This window comes from Oryctolagus cuniculus, chromosome 8 (genome assembly GCF_964237555.1).
Source record: "Oryctolagus cuniculus chromosome 8, mOryCun1.1, whole genome shotgun sequence".
Classification (NCBI taxonomy): Eukaryota; Metazoa; Chordata; class Mammalia; order Lagomorpha; family Leporidae; genus Oryctolagus; species Oryctolagus cuniculus.
In genome coordinates this window covers 72,091,566-72,113,122 of record NC_091439.1, presented here as the reverse complement: position 1 = coordinate 72,113,122, position 21,557 = coordinate 72,091,566, and the positions used below count along the sequence as shown (strand labels likewise).

Below are 21,557 nucleotides of genomic sequence, written 5' to 3'. Positions count from 1 at the left end.
TATAGAGTTCACATTATTTACACTCCTAGGATGGATTCTTCATACACACATCTCCAATAAAGACCTACAAGAGTGATACTAGACTTCCAGACTTCCTGGGTTCAACACTCAAATGCCTATTGGATAATCTTCAGTGGTTGCCTTTTTAAAAAAATATATATTTTATTTATCTTAAAGAGTTACAGAGAGAGGTAGAGTCAGAGAGAGAGGTCTTCCATCTGCTGGTTCACTCTCCAAATGGCAGCAATGGCCAGAGCCGAGACAATCCAAAGCCAGGAGTTTGTTCCAGGTCTCCCACATAAGTGGAGGGGCCCAAGGACTTGGGCCATGTTCTGCTTCTTTCCCAGGTGCATTAGGAGGGAGCTGGATCAGAAGTGGAGCAGCTGGGACTAGAACTGTTGCCCATGTGGGATGTCAGTACCTCCAGCTGGGTACTGACACGATTGCCTTTTGAGTGTATCAAACTGACCTTTGTTTTCTTTCTGTAATTTCCAAAACCCTCCTTATTTCTCCTAGTGTATTGTACTTTTATCAAAGGCCACATAAATCTATAACAACCAACATGCAGCCTCAATGGCTTATTGCACTGAAAGTTTATTTTTTGCCAATGCTTTCAAAGAGAGTTCAGAAAGAGTAAGCTTCTCCCTCGCATTGTCAGTCTTATTCCTAGATCGCCACTGTTTCCATTACTTATTCCTATGTAACAAACCACTCCAACTCTGAATGCATGATTACATCTCATGGTTCTGTGGATTGAATGGGCTTAGAGGATTCCCCTCCACAGAATGTCTGGTGGGATATAGTCAGCCAGAGTTTCAGTTGGCTGGACTGTCCAACAGGGGTCACTTGCCTGACTAGCAGTTGGTGCTGAATGCTGGCCTGGGGCTCCCGTGAGGCTAAACTGCTGGACAGGTTGCATGGAGTCTGTTTATCTATCTTAGGTTTCTCATGTTGTGGCAGCAGGGTTCCTTGAGGTCATAGCCCAAGACTAAGGGGTCCAACAGGGAAGAAGTAGAAGATGCCAATCCCCTGCAGACTATAAAAAAAAAAATCAGTACTGTAATGAGTAGAATAATAAACTCTACTTCTGAATCAGGAGATAAGAATTTCTGGCTTTTAGTCCCTAATGACAGAAAAGCTACTGTCTAGAATTTGCTTGGATTCTTGGCAGTTTAAGAAAGAAAAAGCTCTGCAGGCCCACATATCAAAGAAATGTTCATTCTGAAAGTGACAGATTTCATTTCAACTCAGTTCCTTGCCCAAAATTGGTTCAGTGGCTGCACCCAACCACAAGGTGTAAGAAGGTATGAAAGGTATGTTCCTACTCTGCGTCTTGAACAGAATATGTGGTAAAGAGCACTCATGATAATCATAGCACATCACATCTGGGTGAATGGGATTGCCCTCTTCACAAAAATTTAAGGCATAAACCTTAGATTTGGCACCCTCGATCATTCACAGCCCAGAAGCCACCACTTACGTTGACGCAAGCACTTATTACCTATCACACCCTTTTTTTCCTTCTCTCAAATTCCACTACAGCCCTTATTAATCATTGCCAGGATAATAGCACAAGGACTAACTTGTCATCCTTCCTCCAGATGAGCCTCTCTCTAATATATTTTTCAAACCATTCCCCAAAGGACTTGAGAAAATGCAAAGAGTCATTTAAAAATCACCTAAAATCATAAACATATAATACGTTTCATCTAAAATGTAAATTCACCTGCTTAGCACTCTTCATTAATGCAGCACATATTCACTGAGTTCCTCTGTGGACTGGGTGCTGTGTCGCCTTTTGCCAATACAAATTTTGCAATTTCAAAGTTATCCCTCTGCCATGCTTATCAAATATGCAATCCTTTTTAAAAACAAAAGTCCTAGCCCACTTCTCCAGCTTCATTTTAGGATGAAACTTTTTTTTCTCGTTCTTATGTTTGGATTGGTAATTTTCTGTGCCTTTTTTCCCCTCAAATGATAACTTTTGGTTTCAATTATTCTACTTTAAGAACTAGGAACTTGATTTCTTTTTTTTATTTTTGCCTCTCTTAGAGAAATTACTTTTATGATCCTTTTTCTAGAATATTGAATTGAATGCTTAGTTCATTTATTTTCATTCTCACTCTCCGAATCACAATGGCATTTTAAGGAAATGTATTTAACAGTTGTGAAAACTTTGGCCATCACTCATGCTTTTGTATGTTGTATACTCTTTCTAATCATGTACAAAAATAATCTATAACTGCAATTTTTTACAAAGTACAATGTGTAAATGAAAAAGTAATACAAAAAGAGAAATCACTGAAATTCAATTTTTAAAACTTTGATATATTATTGTCTTTGTCCATATTTTTGAGCAGTCAATCTTTCATATAATTTTGCAGTTATTTTCATTTATCATCCCATGAATATTTTTCATCTCAATAAATATTAATATCTTCCTGTGTATATTTTTATTTTAAAGCAGAACATTTCACTATAAGACTATACCATAAAATAACTGGCTTTTTTATTCTCAGGTATTAAAGTTGACTTTAATATTTCCATTAATATAAGTAGTTTTGAGTATGTAGATCCATATGTATAGGCTGTTATCAAAGTACTTTTATAAGGCATATTGTATCTAGAATTTTGGGATCAAATTAGTTTTTTGGTAACATGAGTTATAATAATTTACTCTCTCACTGGTAAAGAAAGAAAATATCTCAGATCAAACTATTTTCATTCTTTTTAAATTTTACTAATCTAAGAGGTAAAAGTGGTATATTTTTACATATAAGTATATATAATATATAATATTGCTTTATTATGCTTTTCTTTGTTGATGTCACTGAATATTTTGCTCTAATTTATCTTATTTTGAGGGAATTTTTATATATTCAAAATAAAATTTTCTGTGGCCATCTATATTAAAAATATCCCCAATTTTTCATTTATCTTTAAATCATTCCTGTACTGCTATTTGCAATACCAAAAACTTTTGAATATTTTATGTAATCAACCTATTGATCGTTCCTTTTTTAGTTTCTACTGTAGCTGTCATATTTAGAAATGTCTTCATTTCAGTCTCCAAGTTTATGTAAATATAATCTTTCATGTTCTTCTGCAGGAATATAGTTTATATTAAAATGTTTTCATTTAAACATTTAAAACACCTGGGTTATGTTGATGTAAGTGTGAAGCAGGAACCTAAAATACTAGGCAGCTTTTCATTACTAGGATAAAATACCTCAGACAAGCTACTCACAGAGGAAAGAAGTTTGTCTTGGCTCCTGGTTTGAGAAGTTCATAGCCACAATCAGATGGCCCCATCTTAGCCTCAGCAGAGGATGAGCACCATGGATGAGAATGGCTACAACTCTAGTACACAGGAAAGATCCCTTAGCAAGCTGATAAGCAGGGAGTGAGGCTGGGCCCAGCCTGACACGGAGGACCAAGCTTCTCTTGGGAGCTACCATCCAGGGGTCTTCTTCCTGGGCCCACTTTCTACACACAATGATTAGATTAAGTTTCCACCCTTCCAGTGCCATTAACTTATGATCTTGGGGTTTAAGTGTCTGTATGTGGTCAGGAGCTAAATCTTGTTCAAACTATGGCACCTAACTTTATGTTATTTGTACAACTTCGTGGTTCAAATATCATTTTCTGAATAATTCTTTTTGTCCATATTTTCATATATAAAAACTCACTTTGTGCTTTTGCTATTTTGTTTTATTGAGCTAGTCTAACATGAATAATACAAAGTTTTTTATTACATAAACTTAATGTATTGTAATTACAGCATTGATAGGATTACTCTATTTTTCAAAATATTCCTTATTATTCATTGTTTTGAAGATTGTATTTATTTATTTGAGAGGTTATAGAGAGTTACAGATAGAGGGAGAAACAGAGAGGTGTTCCATCCACTGGTTCACTCCCCAAATAACAGCTACAGCCAGAGCTGGGCCAATCCAAAGCTCAGAGCCAGGAGCTTCCTCTGGTCTTTCACCTGGGTACAGAGGCCCAAGCACTTGGGCGATCCTCCACTATCCTCCTAGGACATAGCAGAGAGCACAATTAGAAGAGGAGCAACCAGGACTAGAACCAGCACGCATATGGGATGCCAGCCCCACAGACAGAGGGTTAGCCCACTGTGCCACAGGGCCAGCCTCTATTATTCATTTTTATTCTAGAGGAATTAAGAATTATTTAATGCTTTTAGTAACATTTTAAGATTTTTTCATTGAACATCTACCAAAGTTTCAGATCAACTTCTGAGTAAATTGACATCTTTAATTTGTTTCATCCTCTCATTTAGAAGGAGGTCACCAGCTTTCTGGATATGCTTGGTAGACAATTATATCCTCAATAAGAAATGAAGACTTCAGTTCCTATTTTAAATATCTTCTTCTTATTTTGTTTCTTAACTAAAATCATTAGTGATTACTTTTAAAATATCAAATAAAGACTTTATTGTTTTGTTCCTAATTTTAATGAGAATTGCTTCAGCATAATATTGATAGTTTTTTAACAGTAATTATTAGTAAGATAAAGAATTACACTTCAACTTTAAATTAAGTATAAAGACAAGATCATACTTATCAAACTGTATTTCAATGTCTAAGATTAGTTTTTCTCCTTTAATCAACATGGAGATTAATTTTCTGTTTTGTGTGTGTGTTTTTTTTTAAAAGATTTGTTTATTTGTTTGAAAGGCAGAATTGCAGAGAGCGAGTGAGGGAGAGACAGAGAGACATCTTCCATCTGCTGGTTCACTCCCCAAATGGCTCCAACAGCCGGAGATGGGCTGATCTGAAGCCAGGAGCCAGGAGCTTCTTCCAGGTCTCCCACATGGGTGCAGGGGCCCAAGGATTTGGGCCATCTTCTACTGCTTTCCCAGGCCATAGCAGAGAGCTGGATCGGAAGTGGGGCAGCCAGGACTTGAATGGGCGCTCATATGGGATGCCGGCACTGCAGGCAGTGGCTTTGCCCACTATGCCACAGCGCCTGCCCCATGTTTTCTGTTATTTATGTCAGGGGCTTGATGCCTGGTTAATATTGGTTGTGTTTAACAACTGGGAAAAATACTAGTTAGCTATTGCCATAATAATACTGTGTAAGAGACCATCCCTAAATTAGTAGTTTAAAACAGCAGACACTTACTACTTATAAATCTGGGGTTAACTGGTTGGTTCTGTTAATCTGGATCAGCTTGGCTCATCTCAGTGGGAAGGCTGACAGGTCACCTGAGAGAGTGCTGATCTAGAATACGACATCTCTCTTTCATATGTCTCTCACATCCCTTCACCATCAAGGTCAGGGGCGTTCTCGTTCCAGGACAGAAAGTTTAACCATACAGGTGCCTTTTAATGCTTCTGCTTGTGTTAGATTTGCCACTGCTCATCTTGCTAAGCACATGGCATAGGCACGCCCAGCATCAACATGGGGGAGTACTGCCAAAGAGCGTAAACAGAGAGGTGCAAACACTTGGGGCGAAGGATGCAGTCAAGCTTCCCCTGAAAATATGACTTTTACTTTCTGAAGTACCTTAGATAGTACAGCAATTATCTGTCCCCAGTTCAGTTCCCACGTGTTTTTCTAAAGAAAATGTTGACTCTATAAACCTTCAGAGAGAATATAATCCATATGTGAAGATTTTCAAATTCATTAGCAGAAATTCATTCCTTAGTGAAAAAAATATTTTTAGCATAATATTTTATTGCTTAAATTGTTTTGTTTTGCTCATCTTTCACATCCTTAACTGGTCTCATAAGAAACATGCCCATTTTACCAACAATTTAAAGAACCAATTCTATATTTACAATAGTGTTTCTTTTTAATTTATTTCATTTCTTTTTGCTCTTTCACTTTTATGTATTCCATTTGATATTTACTATCTTTCATGTTGCATGAATGGACTATTTTGTTCATTTATTTTAATTCTGTTGTCTTTAGTAGAAATACTATCAGATTACTTAAACATTCGTCTCTGGTTAGTTTGGCTGTGCCCTATGAGTGCTGACATGCAATGCCAATGTTTCTGAACATGTGAGATATCCTTTGTATCAGTTATTTCTTTGGTTACAAGCTTCGCTGAAATCTCCTCGTGGCTGGCATTTGGCACTGCAGGTTAAGTAAGCCACTGCCTGTGATGCTGGCATCTCAGATTGAAGCATCAACCATAGTTTGAGTCTTGGCTCCTCCACTTTTTTTTATTTGTATGTATCTCATAAATGCAACATTAGGAACATAGTAATTCTTCCCCCTGTAACCCACCCTCCCCCCACCATCTCCTCTTCCCCCTTCCTTTCTGTTTAGTGGGAGAAAGAAAAAGAAACAAAGAAAAAAAAAGAATGGAATTAAAAAATTAAGAGAAATGTTCCTCAACAGTCTAGACAAGGGTTGCTCTATGTTACTGCTTCTCAAAGGTGATTTCTCTTTTTTTTCCCCTTCCTTCTTCCCCATTCTTTCCTTTTAGAAACTTAATTGTCTTTAAAGAAGAACTCAAGGATGGCACTTATCTTGTGCTGCTCCACTTTTGATCCAGCTTCCTGCCAATGTACCTAAGAAAGCGGCAAGTGACCCAAGTACTAGGGCACTTGCCACCCAAGAGGGAGAAGCGGATGGAGTTCCTGGCTCATGGCTTTGGCTTGGGCCAGCACTAGCTATTGTGACAATTTGGAGAGTGAACCAGCAGATGGAAGATTATGTATCTATCTATCCATCCATCCATCCATCCACCCATCATTTATCTCTGCCTTTCAAATAAATAAGCATTCTTTAATAAAGAAAATTATTAGTTTTTTTTTTTTTTTTTGCTTTTTAAATTTTTGTTTGTTTGTCATTTTGTTTGAAATGCAGAGTAAGGCAGAGCTCATCCATCTGCTGGTTTACTTTCTAAATGCTCTCCATAGCAAGGTGGTAGGCAAGGCTGAGCCAGGGCCAGACACCCAATTCAGTGCTCACACATGGCGGCAGTGACACAAGAACTGGAGCCATCTCCTGCTGATTCCCTGGATATGCATTAATAGGAAGTTGTAATTCATAGCAGAACCAGGACTCAAACCCAGGCACTCCAATATGGGATGTAAACATTCGTAACCATTTCTTAACTGCTATACAAAAAACCTGTCTCCTACTAGTACTTTGTAAGAGAATATCTGTTATTAGGCCAGCACCGTGGCTCAATAGGCTAATCCTCGGCCTTGCGGCACCGGCACACCAGGTTCTAGTCCCGGTTGGGGTGCTGGATTCTGTCCCAGTTGCCCCTCTTCCAGGCCAGCTCTCTGATATGGCCCAGGAGTGCAGTGGAGGATGGCCCAAGTCCTTGGGCCCTGCACCCCATGGGAGACCAGGAGAAGCACCTGGCTCCTGCCTTCAGATCAGTGCAGTGCACCGGCTGCAGCGCGCCAGCTGCGGCGGCCATTGGAGGGTGAACCAACGGCAAAAGGAAGACCTTTCTCTCTCTCTCTCTCTCTCTCTCTCTCCACTCTGCCTGTCAAAAATAAAAAAAAAATTAAAAAAGAGAATATCTGTTATTAATTTCTAGCATTAACATGCTTTAGTCAGAAAATATGAACTATCCCACTTATCTCTGTATTTTTCCTCATTTAAATTTTCAGAATACTTACAGGTGCTCTGCATTCTCACACAAGGCCAGCGTTCCATGGATGCTTAAATAATACTGTATTTTCCGTGAGATATATAACATGTTTGGTCATTAGAAATTCAGTTATATCAATTATAATATTTTTCTATTTATTGTATGTGTTGTAAGCTATAGGAGATAACTAGTGACATTTAAAATTTTGGGGTCCCATGTATATTTTTGTATTTCTCCTTGTATTTCTCCTTGTCTGTATTTCATTGAGACTCTGTATTTCTAAGATATTTGTGTTATTTTCAGTGGTTAAAATTTCATCTACTTGGGCTGTGTTAACATTTTACTACATTTAATGATTTTTCTTCAAGTTTTATTTATCTGATGTCACTAATGCTATACTGACTTATTTCAACTTTTTCACTAAGCAGTTTATGCTTATTGACGCTTCCCTGGGACATACATAACTGCTGACTGACATGGAATAATTAAGTTAGCTCTCATAGAACTGTGCAAGGTCACTATTATTCTTATCATGCCATTGACTGAGAAAGTTAAGACGTGGGAAATATAGGCAAGTTGCTCAGTCACAAAGCTTAATAATTAACTCCACTAAAACTGAACCAAAGATGTCTGACTCCAAACTGGTGTTTTGTTTTGTTCTGTTCTGTTCTGTTCTGTTGTAAACAACCATACTCTATTGCTTCTCCAGGGATATGCTCAATAAGTTCACTGACTCTTTCCATGCTAAGCTACTAATAAGCCCATCAAAGATATATTCTTTGTGATGATAAGGATGAGGATAATGGTGGTGGTGGTGGTTTCCAAGACACCATTAGATTCTTTCTGATGGCGTCCATTTCCATGCTGAAATCCCTCATCTATGTGTGAAGGCTGTGCAGTTTTTCCACTGGAGGATTCATCATATAAGTCATGGTTATTACGTCTTATTTTTATGTTTGAGGTAATTTTTAAAATTTTTTTCCGAAGATAGCTTTTATTTATTGAATACAAATTTCATAAGTATAACCTAAGGAATATTGAATTCTTCCCACTGTACCCACACTCCCACTCCACCTGCTCTTCCCTCTCCCCTTGCCAATCCCATTCTCCATTAAGATTAATTTTCAATTAACTTTGTACACAGAAGAAAAACTATAAAGATTTCAACAATTTGCACACACACACAAACTGAGAGCAACTTTTACAGTTAACTCTCAAAATACAACTCATTGAGGACAGAGGTCCTGCATAGGAAGTTAGTGCACAGTGACGCTTGTTGTTAATTTAACAATTAACACTCTTATGTATGACGTCAGTGACCACCCTAGGCTCTTCACATGAGCTGTCAAGGCCATGGAAGCCTTTTGAATCAACAAACTCTGTCAGTATTTAAACAAGCCATACATAAGCAAAGTGCAAGTTCTTTCCTCCCTTCAGAGAAAAGTACATCTTGCTTTGATGATGACTTCTTTCTACTAGGGTCTCACTCACAGAGATCCTTCATGTAGAAAATTTTTGCCACAGTTTCTTGGCTTTCCATGCCTGAAATACTCTCATGGGCTTTTCAGCCAGACCAAGATGTCTTAAGGGCAATTCTGAGGTCATTGTTACTTAGAGCGAATGTCATTCTATGAGTCTGCTGTGTTGGCTGCTTCTAATGTTGGAACATTGTCTCCTTTTTATTTATATCTATTATTATTACCAGACATTTGATCCTATTTATATAATCACTTTAACACTTAATGTGATCACTTTAACAATTAAGATGGAATTTTGGCCAGCCAGCTTAATGGGATTTGGGTTCCCAAGGCAAGTTTTTAAACTATACCTTGGGCTGGCGCCGTGGCGCAGTAGGTTAATCCTCTGCCTGTGGTGCTGGCATCCCACATGGGGCACTGGTTCGAGTCCTGGCTGCTCCACTTCCAGTCCAGCTCTCTGCTATGGCCTGGGAAAGCAGTAGAAGATGGCCCAGGTCTTTGGGCCCCTGAACCCACGTGGGAGACCAGGAAGAAGTGCCTGGCTCGAGGCTTTGGATTGGTGTAGTTCCGGCTGTTGCAGTCATTTGGGGAGTGAACCAACAGAAGGAAGACCTTTCTCTCTGTCTCCCCCTCTCGCTGTCTGTTAACTCTGAATCACAAAGAAATAAATAAAATCTTTAAAAAAAATAAACTATACCCTTAGATGTAAGTCTGTAGGAATGTATGCAGAACTATACAGCTTTATAGTTACAAAGCTCCTCATCCCTCTCTTATTCCCACTCTTATTTTCTAATGAGATCCAACGTCAATTGATTTAATACACATATGATTAACCCTATGTTAAGTGTTCAAAAAATATTATCAAAAAAACAACAACAACAACAACAAAAATTTTCCTCAACAGTCAAGACAAGGGCCACTCAAGTCATCCCTTCTAAAAGTATCAATTTCACTTATACAGATTTTGCATAAGGTGCTCTGTTTTCACAGGTCAGGGAGAACATGTGATATTTGTCCCTTTGGGGCTTATTTCACTAAGTATGATGTATTCCAGATTCAGCCATTTTGTTGCAAATGACCAGATGTCATTATTTTTTGCTGCTGTGTAGTATCCCATAGTGTACATATCCCATAATATCTTTATCTAGTCTTTGGTTGATGGGCATTTATGTTGATTTCATGTCTTAGCTACTGTGAATTGAGCTGCAGTAAACACGGAGGTACAGGTTTACATTCTTATTTACTGATTTCATTTCCCTTGGGTAAATTCCCAGGCGTGGGATGGCTGGGTTATATGATAGGTCTATATACAATTTCTGAGGTATCTCCATACTGTTTTCCATACTGGCTTTATCAGTTTACATTCCCACCAAGAGTGAATTAGGGTGCCTTTTCCCTACATCTTGCTAGCGTATGTTGTTTTTGATTTCTGTATGACAGCCATTCTAACTGGGGTGAAGTGAAACCTCATTGTGGTTTCGATTTGCATTGCCCTGAAGACTAGTGATCCTGAACGTTTTTTCATGTGTTTGTAGGCAATCTGGATTTCCTCTTTTGAAAAATGTCTGTTTAAGCCCTTTGCCCATTTCTAAACCGAGTTGTTTGTTTTGTTATTGTGGAGTTTCTTGGTCTTTTTGTATATTCTGCTTATTAATTCTTTATCAGTCGCATAGTTTGCAAATAATTTCTCCCATTCTGTTGGTTGCCTCTTTACTTTCTTATTTCTTTTGTAGTACAGAACCTTTTCAATTTGATGTAATTTGATCTGTTAATTTTGGCTTTGATTGCTTGTGTCTATGGGGTCTTTTATGTTGTTGTTATTTTGACAGGCAGAGTTAGACAGTGAGAGAGAAAGACACAGAGAAAGGTCTTCCTTCCGTTGGTTCACCCCCCAAAATGGCCACTACAGCCAGCACACTGCACCGATCCGAAGCCAGGAGACAGGTGCTTCCTCCTGATGTCCCATGCGGGTGCAGGGGCCCAAGCACTTGGTCCATCCTCCACTGCCTTCCTGGGCCACAACAGAGAGCTGGACTGGAAGAGGAGCAACCAGAACTAGAACCTGGCACCCCTATGGGAAGCCGGCGCTGCAGGCAGAGGATTAAACAAGTGAGCCATGGCGCTGGCCCCAATGGGGTCTTTTCCAAACACTATTTGTGCCAATGTTTTGCAAGGTTTCCCCAATGTTCCCTAATAATTTTATGTTGTTGTGTCTTAGATAGATCTTTAATCCATGCTGAGAGGATTTTTGAGTAAGGTGTGTCGTAGGGGTCTTGCTTCATACTTCTGAATGTGGAAATCCAGTTTTCCCAGCACCATTTGTTGAAGAGACTATCCTTGCTCCAGGTTTTAGGTCCTTGGTCAAATAAAAGTTGGTTGTATATGCTTGGATTGATTTCTAGCATTTCTATTCTGTTCCATTAGTCTATCTGTTTTTGTACCAGTACCAGGCTGATTTGATTATAACTGCCCTGAAGAATGTCTTGAAATCTGGTATTGTGATGCCTCGAGCTTTGTTTTTGTTGTATGAGATTGCTTTATCTATTCAATGAGTTTCAGCATCATTTTTCTATATCTGAGAAGAATGTTTTTGGTATTTTGATTGGTATCACATTGAATCTAAATTTTGATTATGTTGATTCTTCTAATACATGAACATGGAAGATTTTTCTATTTTTTTGTATCTTCTATTTATTTCTTTAATGTTTTATAATTCTCATCGTAGAGATCTTTGACATCCTTGGTTAAATTTGTTCCAAGTTATTTGATTTTTTTGTAGCCATTGGGAATGGGATTGATCTTAGAAGTTCTTTCTCAGCCACAGCATTATCTGTGTATACAAAGGGTATTGTTTTTTGTGTATTGGTTTTATATCCTGCTACTTTACCAAACTCCTCTATGAGTTCCAATAGTCTCTTGGTAGAGTCTTTTTGGGTCCCCTATACATAGAATCATGACATCTGCAAATAGGGGTAGTTTGAATTCCTCCTTTTTAATTTATATCCTCTTGATTTCTTTTTCTTGCCTAATAACTCTGGTTAAAACTTCCAGGACTATATTGAATAGCAATGGTGAGAGTGGGCCTCCTTGTCTGGTACCGGATCTCAGTGGGAATGCTTCCAATGTTTCCCCATTCAATAGGATGCTGGCCATGGGTTTGTCATAAATTGCCTTGATTGTGTTGAGGAATGTTCCTTATATACCCAATTGCTAGAGTTTTCATCATGAAAGGATGTTGTATTTTATCAATGCTTTTTCTGTATCTATTGAGATAATAATATAGTTTTTGTTCTTCAGTTTGTTAATGTGATGTATTACATTGATTGATTTGTGAATGTTGAAGCATCCCTGCATACCAGGGATAAATCCCACATTGTCTGGGTGGATGATGGTTCTGATGTATTGTTGGGTTTGATTGGCTAGGATTTTGTTGAGGATTTTTGTGTCTGTGTTTATCAGAGAAATTGGTCTGTATTTCTTTTTCTCTGGTGCATCTTTCTCAGGTTTAAGAATTAAGGTGATGCTGGCTTCATAGAAAGAATTTGAGAGGATTCCCTCCCTTTCAATTGTTTTGAATAGCTCAAGAAGATCTTGAGTTAGTTCTTTTTAAATGTCTGGTAGAATTCAGCAGTGAAGCCATCTAGTCCTGGGCTTTTCTTTCTTGGGAGGGTCTTTATTATTGATTCAGTTTCCATCTTGGTCATGGATCTGTTTAGGTTTTCTGTATCTTAATGGCTCGATTTAGGTAGGTTTTGTGTTTCCAGTAATCTACCCATTTTTTCTAGGTTTCCCAGTTTGTTGGCATAGAGCTCTATATAGTAACTTCTGATGATTTTTTATTTCTGTGGTGTCTCTTGTTACATTTCTTTTTTCATCTCTAATTTTATTGATTTGGATCTTTTCTCTCCTTGTTTTCATTAGTTGGTCCAATGGTGTGTCAATTTTGTTTATTTTTTCAAGAAACCAGCTCTTCATTTTGCTGATCGTTTGTATTTTTTTGGTTTCAATGTTGTTGATTTCTTCTCTAATTTTAATTATTTCTTTCTCCTACTAGTTTTGGGTTTGGTTTGCTATTGTTTTCTAGATCCTTGAAATGTATTGATATCTCACTTATTTGGTGCCTTTCCAATTTCTTGATGTAGGCACCAATTGCTATAAACTTTCCTCTTGACACTGCTTTTGCTGTGTCCCATATATTCTGATATATTGTATTGTCATCTTCATTTGTTTCTAGAATTTTTTTGATTTCTCTTTTAATTTCTTCTATGACCCAGTGTTCATTCAGGAGCGTGTTGTTCAGTATCCATGTGTTTGCCTATGCTCTAGAGATTCTTGAGTTGTTGATTTCCAGCTTCATTCCATAGTGGTCAGAGAAGATGCATGGTATGATTTCAGCGTTTTTCCATTTGATGAGACTTGCTTCATGGTCCAGTATGTGCTCTAACCTAGATAAAGTTACATACACTGTTGAGACGAATGTGTATTCTGCACCTATAGGATGAAAAGCTTTGTAGATATCAGTTCAGTCCTTTTGGTTTATAGTGTCAATTAACTCTGGTGTTTCCTTAATGATTTTCTGTCTGCTTGATCTGTCCATTGCTGAAAGTAGGGTATTGAAGTCCCCCATTACTTTGTATGGGAGTCTATGTCTCCCTTTAGATCCCTTAAAATTTTTTAAAATAGCCAGGTGCCTTGTAATTAGGTGCATATACATTTATAATAGTGACTTCTTCCTGTTGAATTGATCCCTTCATCATTATATAGTGCCCTTCTTTGTCTCTTTTAACGTTTTTATGTTAAAATCTATTTTGTCTGATTTTAGGATGACTACATCTGCTCTTTTTATGGTTTCTGTTAGCATGGAATCTCTTTTTTCCATCCTTTCACTTTTAGTCTGTGGGCATCTATGTTGGTGATATGTGTTCCTTGTAGGCAGCAAATAGACGGGTTTTGTTTTTTAATCCATTCAGCCAGTCTGTGTCTTTTAACTGGAGAGTTGATGCCATTTACCCTCAAGGTGACTATTGATAAGTAAGAACTTTGTCCTCCATATTTCCAAAAATGTCTCTATTTTTTTACTTTGGATTTCTTTTGTAATTTTACTGGGAATGTTTCTTCTTTTGCTTTCTTTCATAGTGATGACCATGTTTCTGTGTATCTGTGTGCAGCACATCCTTAAGCTTCTTCTGCAGGGCTGGACAGGTGGTGACATAATCTTTCAATTTCTGTTTGTCATGGAAGGTCTTTATTTCACCTTCGTTCATTAATGAGAGTTTTTCAGGGTATAGTATTCTGGGTTGACAGTTTTTTTCTCTTAAGACTTGGAATGTATCTCAGCATTCCCTCCTAGCCTGTATGATGTCTGATGAAAATTCCACTGTGGGTATAATTGGAGATCCTCTGAAAATAATATTCTCTCATGCACATTTTAGAAACTTTTCTTTATGTTTTACTGCAGTGAGTTTGATTACAAAGTGTCCTGGTGAAGATCTTTTCTGGTCATGTCTATTAGGGGTTCTAGGTACTTCCTGTAATTGGATGTCCCTTTCCTTCTCCAAATTAGGGAAGTTTTCTGGTATTATTTCACTACAAAGGCCTTCTAATCCTTCCTCTCTTTCCACACCTTTAGATACTCCTAGAACCTATATGTTGGGTCATTTGATGGTATCCTATAAATTTCCAACAGTGTTTTTTAGTTTTCTAATTTTCTCTTCTTGTTCTTGGTCTGACTATTTAATTTCCTGTACTTTGTCTTCTAAGTTGGATATTCTTTCTCCTGCTTCACTGATTCTATTGTTAAGGCTTTCCACTGCATTTTTTATTTGCTCTATTGAATTTTTCATTTCATTTTGATTTCTCTTTTAGATCACAATTTCTTGGGAGAAATTTTTTTTATCATGTCATGTATGGATTTAAGTAGTTTGTGCATTTTCTTCTGATTACTTTTATATAATCTTCAATTTTTTGAATTCCATTTCTGACATTTCTTCTATCTCGTCATCTTCACAATCTAGTATTGAAGTGTTGTGTTCTTTTGGGGCATCATGTTGTCATCCTTATTCTTATTTCTTGATTTGGTGCATTTGTTATTTGGTATTTATGGAGATATTCATTGGTTTCTTGTTTTTCCACTGTGGGGGCATTTATCTTTGTATATGTCTCTGCAGATTAGTGGAGTGTTTGCTTTCAGTGATGATCTGGAGGCATATAGTGTGTACGGCCAGGGAGCTCTGTTCAGTTCTCCAGGGTGAAGGAATGTCTAAGGTGACACACCCAGGTTTGGGGCTATAAATCTCCATTTTTTTTTAATCAGAGGGGAGGTTTATTCTACTCAGCTGAGCTCCTCTCCTCAAAGGAGACCAGTTCCTGAGCACTAGCCCCAGTAGGTATAATATTTGTCTGCTCTGCCCCATGGACCAACAAAGGATCTGCACAGTCCTCAGTGTAAGCTCAGATTCCCCAGCAATGTCCCTAACCAGGTAGCCAGGGAGCCCTGAGCATGTGAAGTCTCCCACAGTAACTGCACAAAGTCCCAGCCACACCATGAGCCCTCCCACAGCCTCAGTTTTCTTCACAATCACAGCACACCTGTGTCCTGCCTCCCACAGTCACAAGCATGCAGCCCCCTGTTAGTTCTCCCCACCAGAGTCAGGAATCTTGTCTCAGCTGGTTGTTGGGCATGCACACGAGCTGGCAGAGCTGTTAGGTATGTCCAAAACGGCGCCTGCTCTATAGGCTTCTTACAGGAAGCCATTGCAGGGTGATGGGGAGAAACATGCATCTCTCTTTATTTTTTTTTCTTCTCTAGTTTGGCAGGTACACTATCCCCCATGGGGCTCCAAGCTGGGTTCCCTCTAGGCTCTTCCTGTAGCTTTATTGCCAATGGCTTGGGTTGCTGCAGTCTGGTCTCACCTCATTCTCCAATGCTGGTGCAGAAGCTCTAAGCTACTGGAGTCCTGAGTTGTGGACATCCACACCCTCCACATAGGTCCACTATGTCCCTCTAATTTGCATAGAGTTTCCTCTGACGTTTATCCCTAACTCTTCCCTGATACTGCACTCTCTCTACTTTTTTTAACTATCTTCTAGACTAGAGCATTAAGATCCTTCCCTGCTCCACCACCTTAGAAGTCTCCAGAGGTAACATTTTAATTTACAGTATGGTCAAAAGCATAATACTCCACTAAATAAAAAGCTCAACAAGTTAAAGGTACAAACAACATAGTTCATCAGGAACATAAGCAAGGACTATAAACAATAAGCAAATAAAAAAATCTGTTTCAGCCATATACAGTCAATATTATAATAGTTGCAGATGATTAAACAATATGTCATGGTTATTTTAAATATCCTATCTTTTACATCAAGTATCCACATCATATCTGCATCTGGTTGGTGATTGATTTCCTAATAATGTGTATGTTTTCTTTTTTAATGTTCTTTATGATTTTTGAGTGAAACTAGGACATTATATAATGATAGCAGACACTGGGGCTAATAGTCTGAAAGCCTAGGAATAGATGTTGTTTGTTACAATCAGGTACCATAAGCATCAAGTCTTTTCCTGAAATCTAATACTTATGTTAGGGGTTGGGTCACTGCAGAGACATTCTACTGGCACTCAATGTTAAGTTTTCCTATGAGCCTCTACCTGGGTGAGTGCATTTTCTCTGTCACATATTCCTCCATGGTAGAGAGCTGTTATTTTTTAGTTTATGCTTGAGGTAGTAGAGGTATAGGAGGCAGTGGCTGAGGCATGGACAAAGAAACTGTCCCTGGACTGAAGGTGTGGTTTTCCTAGTATCTTCCTACCCCATCATGGCAGACAAACATTCCCTTAGCTATTTGGTAGGTCTTACTCCAGAGAGAAATTTCACCTTTCTAGAATGGTTGGGATTTTTTTTTTCTTTTATCTTCTCCCAGTTTCAGTGAGTTTTCATCTGTGCCCTGGAACCACAGGATTTGCTTCCCCTCCTACAATGGCTTAAGGCTTTTTTTTTTTTTTCTAACACATATAGAGAAGAAAGAGGTAGGTGAGGTTTTAACCTTTTCCCATGATAGAAGCTGCTTCTCCTTCTGGGCCTTCATCACTAACAGAAGTATTCTACATTGTTTCTCTTGTCAACATGTGGTAAAGCATTTGAAAAAAAAAAAAAAAAAAGCCTACGAGTTAGGTGCACATTGCCTTTTGTGCCTGTGACTCCCATAAGTTGTCCACTCTTGTGAGATGTCTCTTATGCTGTCCTCTCAGTAAGTGCTGCACTCTCATGCAAGCCCACACTTGGGTTAGGCAGTTAATCTTAAAAATTAGCAGACCCTTCCCTGGTTTTATAATGACTCATGACCCTCTCACACTCTGCTCCAGTGAAGCCAGCCAGCACTCCTGACCCTCTTTGTCCTTGGAGAAGCTTGAATTTCCTTGTGTTGCCGATAAGCAGGCTGCACTGCTATTTCATCTCTATGACAAGGTTGAGAATAGTTATGATTTTATAGATTATCTGGATTGTTTTCTTGATAACAAGGGACGTATTGTCTTTCTAGATATCTGCATCCTAAGCAGAGACTGGAAATCTAGTTCATATAAATCAGTATACCTCCATTATTATTTGTGTATTTTGTCCTTGATTCTTGACTTTTCTGTTATTTGTACAAGCATGCTCCAGTGTTCTCTTTTTAGCAATGTGTTTATCTCTTTTGTGACTTAAAATGCATGAATCCTGTTTTTAGTTTACCTATGGAAATATTTAAGTGATTGAACATATGCATAAAGTAATGTACTTCATTACAAAAATCAAAACCAAAACAGTTGTTCCTGTCTCTTTTCATTTGCAAAAATTATGATATCCCTTTACCTCCTCTTCATTTTCTCACTTCTAAATTTATTTTTAGACTAAAATATTAGTTGATAGAAAATATACATAATCATCTAAATTATATTTCAAGAATTTTTCTCTTGAATAAAATATTTCACAAATATTGATATTTTCAAAGATGTAGCTTCATTTATGTAATTTCCTCCAACTTCTCAACCAATTCTTTATTGTTCTATAATTTCTGTTCAGCTCTGGATTTTGATTCCTCATCTCACAGTAATCTCAACTGAATTTTCTTTTCAAAGGAAAACATGAAAAAATATGTGTTTTTATTCATTGCAATTTGGGAATATTTTTGCATTTGCTTTTTCTCATGAATAACAAATTTGCATTCTTGAAGGATTTTTTTGCTAAAAAATATGAAAACATATATATGCATTTTCATCTGATTTTTCTGCTAAGAATAATGAAGCTAGCTTTTTATAAATCTATTTTTGTTTCTTCATAAATAATTTGTTTTTATGCTTGAATGAATGTAGAAAAATTTTATTAGGAATTAAAAAGTAATCAATAGATTTGTGATACAAATGGGCTTCTTAAAAGTTCAGTGTTGCCTGTGATTTAGTGAGCTATTTTTATATATAAATTATCTTTCTTGGATTAGAAAAAAAATTTTTTCTATTGTTTCCATAAATATTGAATCTGTTGTTATTGATCTAGTTTCTTCTGGAAAAGCCCGAGTTTTAGATTGTGTTTCTTTTGCCATAAGTCATATTTCTCATTATTTTTTTCCTTTGATCTCTTCTCCTCCTAAGACTTTAAAAATTCATTCATTATGTCACTGATTGAATAATAATGATATGTCATTTATATTCTTACTACTTCTGACTTTTAATTTTTATTATGCAGTTTTCCCTTTTTGCTCTCTGGCCCTCATTTATCAGGTCATCTTTTTATTTTTCCTTCCTTCTCCATCTGTCCTGTCTTGTTTCTCCACTGATGGTTCACCTGGACTTGAGTTGTTTGGCAGTATCAAATTAAAACACTTTCAGTAAGTGCAGTCAGACTTTTAGTAAATGCAGGTGAGGTTTGCCTTGCCTCTGAGACTTCCAGTTACAATTCTCATTTGTTTAGGATGCAGAATTTTCAGTTGTGTCTATGTAAAATATTTAGGTTCAATCTTTATTTTTCCAACAGATGAGTCATCATGGTTAGAGGCTCCAATAGTCCACTGAGTTGAGATCAGCTTTTGTTTCTCACATCTAAAGCTGTAGATTGACATGGTCAACGTTTAGCCAAATTAAGCATATCTAGTAGGTATTCCATGTTTAGGTGTCTTCGACTGGGTTTTACTAAACTTAAGTGATCTAATTATGATAGAGTATGTATTCTAGGCATCACCTTGTTTATACTACTTAACACTGGGTGACTGAGTCTTCATAAATAAAAACCATAGTCATCTAATTCTCCCTACTTATGTAACCTTGTAATGGTTCCTTCTTGGGTATTAGACTCCAGATATTTATAGTAAAAGAAAAACTGAGAAGGCCGTGGATAGTAGTAGGGCTCTGGCGACTGATGAAGATTACTCTCATATAACATACCATAATTTACTGCTTTCCTGGGACAAAAGGCCTACAATGAGGCTGTAATGTACGTGCACATTCCAAGTATATTTCTAGTTTCGTTTTGCTAATTTGAAAAATAGTGTGCATGACTGATAAAAATTTATAAGAATACATCAAACTTTTGTGGAAAATGGAATTAGAAGATTTTATTCTGGTACAAAAAATTGGAAATCCACGTATAGCTTTCTTATAATACACATTTTCCATGATCTTTATGAAATACCCTCTGTATATTTAAAAACATTACTGTGCCGGAATATGAGGTATAATCCAAGGAATTATGTAAAAAGAATCAAGATATATTTCTGGTCTCTGTGATAATCTGCATTGTTTTGGTTAAACATGTGAGATAATGAAATATATAGATGAAATATATGCTTTTGAATTCATCTCAAATTTTATTAGAACACAACATACATACTTTTTCTAATGTGATTGGTGGGTCTTCTAGCATTCTCAAAAGTTTTTGTCTGTTAAAATTGTGAGGGAATTTTATTGTAGCAGATTTTAATGATAGTTGTGGGTAAGATTAGTTTACTTTGCATCTTCTTGGTTGTTTCTTTCTTACGTTTGCCCTTTTCTTTTCCTACTTGATAGGATTTCTCTTCCACTCATTAATCTTTCTACAGACTTTGTCCAGTGGTAGCCTAGTGATAACCACCTTGCTGGGGTAAATGCTCACCTGGACAGTCGTGCCATTGACCTTTTCAATTGCCTTTGTTCAGTGTAGATAATACATTTCTTCCTGTAAGCCTGGACTGCCATGCCAACTTGATGACCTTTATCATGTCCTCACATCGCCTGAACTTCATCATCCTTTCAGATGGTCATAGATTCAACACTGTACTTCTGTCTCTGCTCCTTGGAAAGAAGGGAAGGTAGTCTTCCTGCAAATGTGGGAAAGTGCATTGAAATTCCTTTTCCAATTTTTGCGTCAGTAAGAAGTCAACAAAGGGATTGAACTGCATATTGGGTACTGCTGGTTCAGTAATGGCCACACTAAGGGAGATGGTGGGACTTATTAAAATGGGTGTGTGGTGGAGATGTATCAGCGCCAGGTGGTGTTTTATCTCAGTCCTGCTCACCCTTAAATTAAGTCTGCAATTTCATGTCATCTTCAAAGTTCAGCTGCTTCTCTTTGTCTTTAGTACTTTTTTTCAATTTAAAGATCTCTTTAGAACTTTTTAAATGACTGATTTGTTCTTAATAATTTTACTTGAGTTGAGAAAACACAAAAGGGAAACGTTATTCTGAAAATGCTACACATTCTAATTTTAAAATAACCCGAGAAAGGAAAGCACAGCCATAAGAAATAAATAGAACAGATAGACTAATGCAGAGCAAAGTGTGCCAGAGAAAGCCAGTTGCTTTTTTGATAGCTTTATAGTCTTAGTAAATGAGCAGAGTGGAATAGAAAGAGTGCATCTTGACTTCTAGCAAAGTACTGGAGACAATGCCATTTGAAATTTTGATTGCAAAATTAATTTGAGTTGGCCTAAAAAAACACTGTTAGATGAAGTGTAAGCTGGTGAAAGGACATTCAATGAAGAGTGCTGATGAATGTCAATGAACTAATGAATTGAATGACATCTTCAGTTAAATGCCATAGGTGTGGGTCTTAGGTTGAGTTACCACTAAATGGTTTTATTATCTATTAGAAAAGGAGTAACAGGAGGTTGATTGAATTAGAATGGATAATTTATCAGGAGACACCAGTGATTACAGTAAAAACTTTATAAAGCCATGAATTATTTTGGAGGAAAACAATACAATTTCACTTTAGGGAAATCATCTTTTCAGCACAAAAGGGAATTCTGTAAGGTAGCAATTTCTTATAGGCTGTCAAACTGCACAATTTCTTAAAACCAGTTTAAAAAAAATAAGTAATGTCTTTAAACAAGAAAAAAAATACTTCAACCCAATTAGTAGCTATATTTTATCCAAAAAAATGTGAAAATTATAGTGAATTCTTAGCTAGAGATTATGGTAAAATTCATAAATTATTACAAAAAGTGTGAAATGTAAAATGTAATTGGAAAACTAGCAATCTATT

General features: G+C 37.1%; 1 protein-coding gene and 1 pseudogene across 4 annotated transcripts in view; one reads left to right on the top strand and one right to left on the bottom strand.

Annotated features, from left to right (window-relative positions):
- Positions 1 to 20,472, bottom strand: part of LOC108178032 (large ribosomal subunit protein uL24-like) — a 122,398-nt pseudogene extending 101,926 nt beyond the window's left edge.
- GRID2 (glutamate ionotropic receptor delta type subunit 2) overlaps positions 1 to 21,557 on the top strand; it is a 1,616,513-nt gene that overhangs the window by 1,130,903 nt on the left and 464,053 nt on the right. The window lies entirely within an intron of this gene.